Here is an 8,701-nt window from a genome sequence, read left to right as displayed (position 1 = left end):
TTACATCTCTAATTAAGAGATTATCAAATTACAGAAAATAGCTTCAGAATTTTTTCAAAAAGATTGCAAGATTGTTATATGATTTGCCTTGGTCAAAAGAGTGAAATAGGAGTTTTGTTTTCCTTCATGTATCAGGTGTAATATGTTCTATTCATTCTTGTATTAGTGTTTTGTATTTTAAGTCAGAGGGTGTTCTGACTGTGTGTGGTGGTGGTGCATCAAAGAGGGTGTGTAGTCTTGAAGGTATCAAGATAGGCTCTTGGTGGGACTGGTGCCTCTACCCCTTCTGCCCCTGAACTGCTCCTTGTCCTTCAACATGTCATCAACGGCTTTCAGCAAGGGGTGACTGCGGACGCTGATGAAGCTGCTGCCAGGGAGAGACTAGGTTTCAACGTTCTATTGTCTAGGGCTGAATCTGGGGACTCCTCGATAGCTCGATCGTTTGCTGCCCGCGAGGAGTTAGTTCATTTCTCGAAACTACTCCACGCCAAGCGCCAAGAGGTTACTACATTGGAGGCAAGAGTTCTGTCCCTGCAGGTTCAGGTCTTTGAGCTGGAAGAGGCCGATGAGGAGTCTAAAGCCAAGATTACGGGGCTTGAACGAAGGTCCGCCAACCTTGAGGTGCAGTTGGATCGAGCGAAGGCCGAATTTCGTCAGCAAGCCAAAAGGTTTGAAGAAGCTGAGGCTGACCTGACTGGAGACGTTCTGGATGCTTACGACGAGGGATTTAAGGATGCTCTCGCTCAAGTTGCTTGTGTGCATATCCAAGAGTGGATACTACACCCTTTTCCCCGTCGAACCTGGTTGAAAATGGGAAGATCATTCCCAGGGTCTTTCCTTGATTTGTATTGGACTGATGCACAAACTCTTTTATCTGCTTGCTACCTTTACTGTCCGAACTCATATATACTTTATTTCTATATGTCAAACTACTTTCTGATTCTCATAATTGCTTCTGTCATGGTACTTGGCGCCAAGACATTTCCTTTAGTGTTCTGTCGCATGTTCCCCTCATCATGAGCGGAGGTTTTTACTTGGAACATGATTGTTTCGCCTTGGCGTTCTTCGCAAGGGAAACAAACTCTTAACTGTCCTCGACTTCGCTCAAAGGCGCAGAGGATTTATCTGTCTAATTATTTCGTTTTTCCTTGGCACTTTCACTCACGAGGGGAGGTGTTCTCTACGAACCTACCTCTCTGCTTGCAAGACTTCTAAAGCAAAAGAAATTAATTCTTAACTGACCTCAGCTTCGCTCAAGGGCGAGGAGGATTTAGCTTGATAACTATTACATTTAACCTTAGCGCTATCACTCGAGAGGGGAGGTGTTCTCTACGAACCTACCCCTCCACCCACGAGGCTTCTAACGCGAGGAAAACAATTGCTTGACAGATCTCAGCTCTGGTAGAGGGCGAGGAGAATTTATGTATTACGTTTAACCTTAGCGCTTCCACTCGAGAGGGGAGGTGTTCTCTGCGAACCTACCTCTTCGCCTACGAGACTTATAACGCAAGGCAAACAAGTTCGTAACTGTCCTTTGCTTCGCTCGAGGGCGAGGAGGATTTAACTTGATAACTTTTAACCTTAGCGCTCTCACTTGAGATGAGAGGTGTTCTCTACGAACCTACCTTTCCGCCCACGAGGCTTCTAACGCGAGGAAAACAAATGCTTAACTGACCTCAACTTCGCTCGAGGGCGAGAAGGATTATCTATTAACTAACCTCAGTTTCGCTCGAGGGCGAGGAGGATTTATCTGGCAAACTATTTCGTTCAACCTTGGCGCTTTCACTCGAGAGGGGAGGTGTTCTCTCACGAACCTACCTCTCCGCTCACCAGACCTCTAACGCAAGGAAAACAAGTTCTTAACTAAATTGTACATAACTCAAAAAAAGTACTTCGATCATAATTATCTGGGGACCTCATCAAAAAACCCTTGTAAGGGAAAAAGAGTGTCCTCTAATACCACGTACAATATTCCTGTTTTAACTAAAATAAACTTGTAGTCGGCTACGTTCCGTGTGTGAGGAACCGAGCCCTGCTTCAACGCCTAAACATGCGCGCTTCATCCCCAAAGATCTTTGTTTTCCCGAGGGAATTGGTCCACACGGGGGAGAGCGGGTGCGATGGTACCTGATGTTTCTCTCCAGGCTCTCAGCATACTCTGCTTCCCCTGGGTGTAAGACCTTGAAACTGACCCTGTCTTTGTTCGGGGGCCGAACCGATCGCCTAATTGATCATCACTGGTAGTCCATTAGTGACCTTGGATACCCCTCGTCTTGCTTTGAGGCTATTTTCGTAGTATTGCTTGGCCTCCTTCTGGTCTGATTTGATGGTAATCACCTTTCCTTTCAGGTCCGGTAGCTTCATCTTCATGTGCCTTGTCGACGACACCGCCCCTAACCTATTCAGCGTTGGTCTACCCAACAACATGTTATAAGCAGAGAAGGCGTTGACGACAAGGTACCTGATGCTCTCCGTTCATGACACGGTGCCGTCTATGAAGGTGGTCCTCAACTCCAAGTATCCCCACACCTCTACCTGGTCTCATGCGAAACTGTAGAGACAGCTGCCATAGGGCCTTAGCATGTTGGGGGAATAGTTGCAGTTTGTTGAAAGTCGTCCAGAACATTACGTCTGCTGAGCTTCCCTGATCTACTAGCTCACGGTGCACCTTCCTTCCTATGGTCACCGCTGAGATCACCACTGGATCGTTGTCATGGAGGACAACGCCTCTAGGTCGGCCTTAGTAAAGACTAGGTCTACGTCGAAGGCGTCGTCGGTTCTCTGTGCTTCTACCGACATCACCGTCCGCGTGTATCTCCTTTGCTGAGAAGCGGTACAGCCTCTGCCTGAGAACCCTCCTACGATGGTGTGGGCCTCACCGTGTAAAGGGACTTCGTGCCCCGGGCTAGCTCCTGTTGCCGCCACGTCCTCGGTCCCCTATTTTTCTTGCTGGTAATCTCTTAGGAGACCGTTCTTTACCAGCTCATCTAGCTGGATGTCCTAGCGCTAAGCAATTGCGTATGGGGTGGCCGTATGCTTGGTGGAACTCACACCATGCGTTCTTGTTGGGCTCGAGCTTCTTGTCGGTCTTGGGAGGCACCTTTAGTCTCTCCGCTATGTTTGGGATAGCGATGAGGTCTTTCAGCTCTTGATGGCATTCTTATGAGCTCTTCTTTGATTTTGATGATGATGGGTGCGGAAGCTTGGTGGAGGAGAGTGGAACAAAGCCTTCCTAGGAAGTGTGGATGCTTTGAAAGTGCATGAGGAGTAGTGAAGGTTGGAGTGGTTCGGCCATCTCCATTTGAGGGTGAAGAGTGAAGACTAAAAACCTAATTCTAGAAAGAATTTGGCTAGGGAGTAATTTGAATGGCACTTGGGCAGCATTTCATTACTCAAAATAGTCTTGAAAATACAAGGTTTAGGCTCCTCCTTTTATAGGCTAAGGAGGACCATAATGCAACCCTAATGCTAATCAAAATGAAATGCAAATTACATCACATGGAGCACATGGTCGGCCATGTGGAGAGACATTCTAGAACGTGAGCAAATCTAGGGTAAATCACATGGAAACAAGTTTATGCTATTCACACTACACTTAATACTAAGCTACCCCTAATGGGCCTTCATGTAGCATGTACACGTTGCTTTCTCTACCATTCGTAGCTTGACCCAAATCTGGATGGAGACGCTTGGCCATGGATCTAGTGATAGGTCCTAGAAGGTCTCCTCTTCCTCCTAGACGCTCTCCATCTAGACGCTCTCCAACTTGTGCTAGACGCTTTTCACCCCTTCCTAGACGCTCTTGATTTGGTTCTTGTATTTCATAGGGTGTTGAGCTTGGCCCTCTTCCATCATCCCCTCTCCCTTGGAAAGGATTTGTCCTCAAATCCATGTCGTCCTCGTCTTCATTGGTACCTACAAATAGAGATAGATCAATTACATTAAAAGTATCATGTACTCCATATTCAAGAGGTAGGTCCAATTTGTATGCATTGTTGTTGACTCTCTTGAGGACTTGAAAGGGTCCATCACCTCGGGGACTTAGTTTGGACTTCCTTTGAGTTGGAAATCGGTCTTTTCGAAGGTGAAGCCAAACTAAGTCTCCTTCCTCAAAAATTATTTCTTTCTTCCCTTTATTGTTGTATTTTGTATACTTTTCATTTTGTTGTTGTATTTGGATTTTAATCTTCTGATGCATTTTCTTCACAAAATCGGCTTTGATTACTCCTTTCTTATGCACAAATTCTTGTCGATTAGGAAGAGGTAACAAATCCATAGATGTGAGGATTAAATCCATATACGACTTCAAAAGGAGAAGCATTAGTAGTCTTGTGGACTACTCTATTGTAAGCAAACTCAATTTGGGGAAGATACTCATCCCAAGATTTATGGTTTCCCTTCATGATAGTCCTAAGCATAGTCCCAAGAGATCTATTGACTACTTCAGTTTGGCCATCCGTTTGAGGATGACAAGAAGTTGAAAATTGTAGTCTTGTTCCAAGTTTGCCCCCAAAGAGTTTTCCAAAAGTGGCTTATGAACTTGGGATCTCTATCGGATACTATACTTCTAGGTAGACCATGGAGTCTCACCACTTCTCTAAAGAAGAGTCTAGAAATATTTTGAGCATCATCTACCTTGTGGCAAGGAATAAAATGGGACATTTTGCTAAAATGGTCCACTACCACAAAGATAGAGTCATGGCCTCTTGCAGTCCTAGGGAGTCCTAAAATGAAGTCCATGCTAATGTCTTCCCAAGGAGCATTTGCAATCGGCAAGGGGGTGTAGAGTCCATGAAGCATTGTTCTAGATTTTTCATCTAGAACAATGTCTTTGGACACTTTCTCATGTGTGGTCAATAAAATTTTTCTTTCAAAAGGTCTAGAGTCTTATCAACTCCAAAATGGCCCATGAGTCCCCCTTCATGTGATTCCTTGACAAGGAGCTTCCTATGTGTGCCTTGGGGAATGCAAAGTTTTCCTTCTTTAAAAAGATATCCCTCAGCCACATAGTAACCTCCTTGTGCCCTATGCTGACATTGGGCATAGATGGATGAAAATTCTTGATCCTCTTGATATAGCTCTCTTATGTGATCAAATCCAAGAATTTGGTCACCTAATTTTGAAAAGAGTACATGCCACCTTGAAAGAGCATCGGCCACTATGTTGGTGCTTCCTTTCTTGTATTTGATTACATAAGGAAATTGTTCAAGAAACTCCATCCATTTAGCATGTCTCTTTTTGAGCTTGTGTTGGCCCTTTAAATACTTTAAAGACTCGTGATCACTATGGATTACAAATTCTTTGGACACAAGGTAGTGTTCCCAAGTCTTTAGGGCTTGCACAAGAGCATAAAGCTCTTTGTCATAGGTGGGATAGTTGAGGGTGGCACCATGGAGTTTTTCACTAAAATATGCAATGGGGTGTCCACCTTGCAACAATACCGCACCTATGCCTACTCCCGATGCATCACATTCTATCTCAAAAGTTTTGGAAAAATTTGGAAGAGCTAGAATTGGTGCATTGGTGAGTTGAGCCTTTAGCCTTTGGAAGGCTTGCTCATGCTTATCACTCCAACAAAATGCAACATCTTTTTTGACAAGTTCATTTAAAGGGGAAGCTAGGCTTGAAAAATTAGGCACAAACCTTCTATAAAAAATAGCTAACCCATGGAAACTTCTTACATCACTTACATTTTGCGGAGTGGGCCACTCTCGGATGGCTTTGATCTTCTCGGGGTCAACATGCACCCCCTTTTATTAACTATGAAACCTAGGAAAACTACACTATCTACACAAAAGGTGCACTTATCTCTATTGGCAAATAAGCTATTTTTCCTAAGCACTAAAAGAACTTCCCTAAGGTGACTTAGATGGTCTTCTAGGGTTCTACTATACACTAAGATATCATCAAAGTAAACTACTACGTATTTACCTATACAATCCCTCAAGGTATGATTCATGAGCCTCATGAATGTACTAGGGGCATTAGTGAGCCCAAAGGGCATCACCAACCACTCATATAATCCAAATTTGGTCTTAAAAGCGGTTTTCCATTCATCACCCTCTTTGATTCGAATTTGGTGATACCCACTTTTAAGGTCAATTTTAGAAAATATGGTTGACCCATGTAACTCATCAAGCATGTCATCAAGCCTTGGGATTGGATGCCTATACTTGATGGTGATGTTGTTGATTGCTCTACAATCACAACACATACGCCATTTTCCATCTTTTTTTGGCACCAACAAGACAGGTACAGCACAAGGGCTTAGGCTCTTTTGAACCCAACCCTTCTCCAACAAGTCTTGAACTTGTGACTCTATCTCCTTGGTTTCCTCAGGGTTAGTTCTATAAGCGGGCCTATTTGGTAGGCTTGCCCTCGGAATGAAGTCAATTTGATGTTCTATACCTCTAATGGGAGGGAGTCCAATGGGTCCCTCATTAAAGAATATATCTTCAAATTCACTTAAAAAAATTTCCACTTGAGGAGGTAGACTCATGAGTTCATTACTTGTGGCAGTGCATGCAAGTGTTCCTTTACAAAAGATTAGGCTTGGTTGTTCAACAAGAAGAAAATTTTCCAAGATGTTTTCAAAAGGCTTTTCTTGTTGAGCAACCTTGTGGGAAGGAACACTCTTCTCCCACGCCTTTCTATCCCTAAGGATTTTCTCTTTTTCTAGCACTCTTTTTTATTTATTTTCCTCATCCCTCTTATGTTTCATTTGTATTTGGTCTTTCACCACTTGAGAGTGTGGTAAAGGACTAAGTACAAACTTCCTATGCTTATGGGTGAAGGAAATCTCGTTAGTGAGACCATCATGCAAGGTTTTCTTGTCAAATTGCCATGGTCTCCCTAATAAGATGTGGCAAGCTTCCATAGGTACTACATCACATAAAACTTTGTCTTTGTAGTTCCCTATGGAAAACTTGATTTCCACTTGCTTATCTACACTTAGTTCCCCATTTTCATTAATCCATTGTAATTTGTAAGGTTTTGGGTGAGGAACTATTTGTAGATTAAGCTTATCAACCATTCTAGCACTAAAACAATTGCAACTAGATCCACTATTCACAATGAGGGAACATATATTTTCTAAAACATTACACCTTGTATGAAAGATGTTCTCCCTTTGTGTTTCCATGGATGTGCTAGGTTGATTGTTGAGGGTTCTCCTAATCATTAACAATTCTCCCTCTAATGGAGCTACCCTCTTGTCCTCTCCCCCTTCCTCTCTCTCACTTGGCTCATCCTCACCACTAGTGTATTCGTCTACACCTTTTAAAAACAAAGTCCTTTGGTTTGGGCATTGTGCTTGCACATGCCCTCTTCCATAGCACTTAAAACACTTAACGTCCCTAGTTCGGATGGGTGGGGTAGAGGTATCTTTTGCTAAGGGCTTGGTAGTTTCCTTTGGTTTTTCTCTAGATGTGCTACCCTCCCTTTTATAATCTTTCTTGGGATAAAAGCTAGAGTATGAACCCACCCTTTGACTTGAAGTTTTGCGCAAATTTTGTTGTTCAACTTTAATGCAAAGTTGAACCAAGTCATTCAAGTCTTGGTAGGGAAGGAGTTCTACCCTATCTCTTATCTCAAGAGAGAGGCCACTAAGGAATCTTGCGATGGTGGTGTCCTCCTCTTCTCTAATGGATGCTCTCATCATATAGAGCTCCATTTTCTGCCTATACTCCTCTACACTTATATTCTTTTGTTGGAGACTTTGGAGCTTGTCCATCTTAGGGCTTCCCTAAGGTCATTCCAATACTCAATGGGAGGTTCCCTATGAAGACGTCTTTCTCTTTCGAGAGAGGTCCACCAATACATGACATTCCCTTGGAAGATAAGGGTGGCTAAGGGTACCTTGTGTTCTTCACTCGGGGAGTATGATGGAGATCAAGCTCAAGAGGACATGGAGGCCAATCATCTAGAGCAAGAAGAGGTTGAGGCTCAAGTGGAGGACGCCCATGGAGGTCAAAGCCCACCTCAAAGGCTTACAAGAAGCATGTTCAAAGCTTTAGGAACTAAGGGACGTTTATTTTCTCTTTTTGTAATTTCTTTGTGTGAAGGTGCTTAAGAGGGAAACATTAGAAACCTCTTTTGTTAAAGCATCTTTAGGTCCTTAGTTAGGAGTATTAGGGGGGTACGTTAGTAGATAGGTGTAAGAGTAACTAGGGAGGTGCCAAAGTGAGAAAGAGGGTCACACCTTCTCCATGACCTTAGTTGGTGCCGGTTGCATTTGAATTTAGGTGGGAAGTTTGAATTCTTTTAGCTTGCATTTCGGCACCTCTAGGCTATAAATTAAGGTGCTGCCCTTGTACATTTCAAATTTGAATTTTAATTAGAGAAACTATACTCAATTTTTGAGAGAGCATTGGAGAGCTTTGTGCCTTCTTCACTAGTCTTATCTTGATGGTTCCATGGTTACCTCAAGTGGCGGCTTGCACACTTATCTTGGAGTCTCCATCCTCCTAGTGGCGTGATCATCCAACCACTCTTCCATCTTCATGAGCTTTCTCTTCTCCTTCCTTCCTTCTCTTTGCTTGTTCATGTCTTAGCTTGCATTCTTTGAATTTCTGTTTGGTATTTTTCAGCTTGTGTTAGTTTTGCTTCGGTGCTTTTGTTTCTTGGCTGTTCTTCATCCTTTCTTCTTCAATTCAAGTCTTTTGTTCGGTGCAATTTAGTTTTTTGTGTTGTTTAATCGATG

Source organism: Phaseolus vulgaris, unplaced genomic scaffold (genome assembly GCF_000499845.2).
Source record: "Phaseolus vulgaris cultivar G19833 unplaced genomic scaffold, P. vulgaris v2.0 scaffold_18, whole genome shotgun sequence".
NCBI lineage: Eukaryota > Viridiplantae > Streptophyta > Magnoliopsida > Fabales > Fabaceae > Phaseolus > Phaseolus vulgaris.
Note: the sequence above shows the minus strand (reverse complement) of the source record.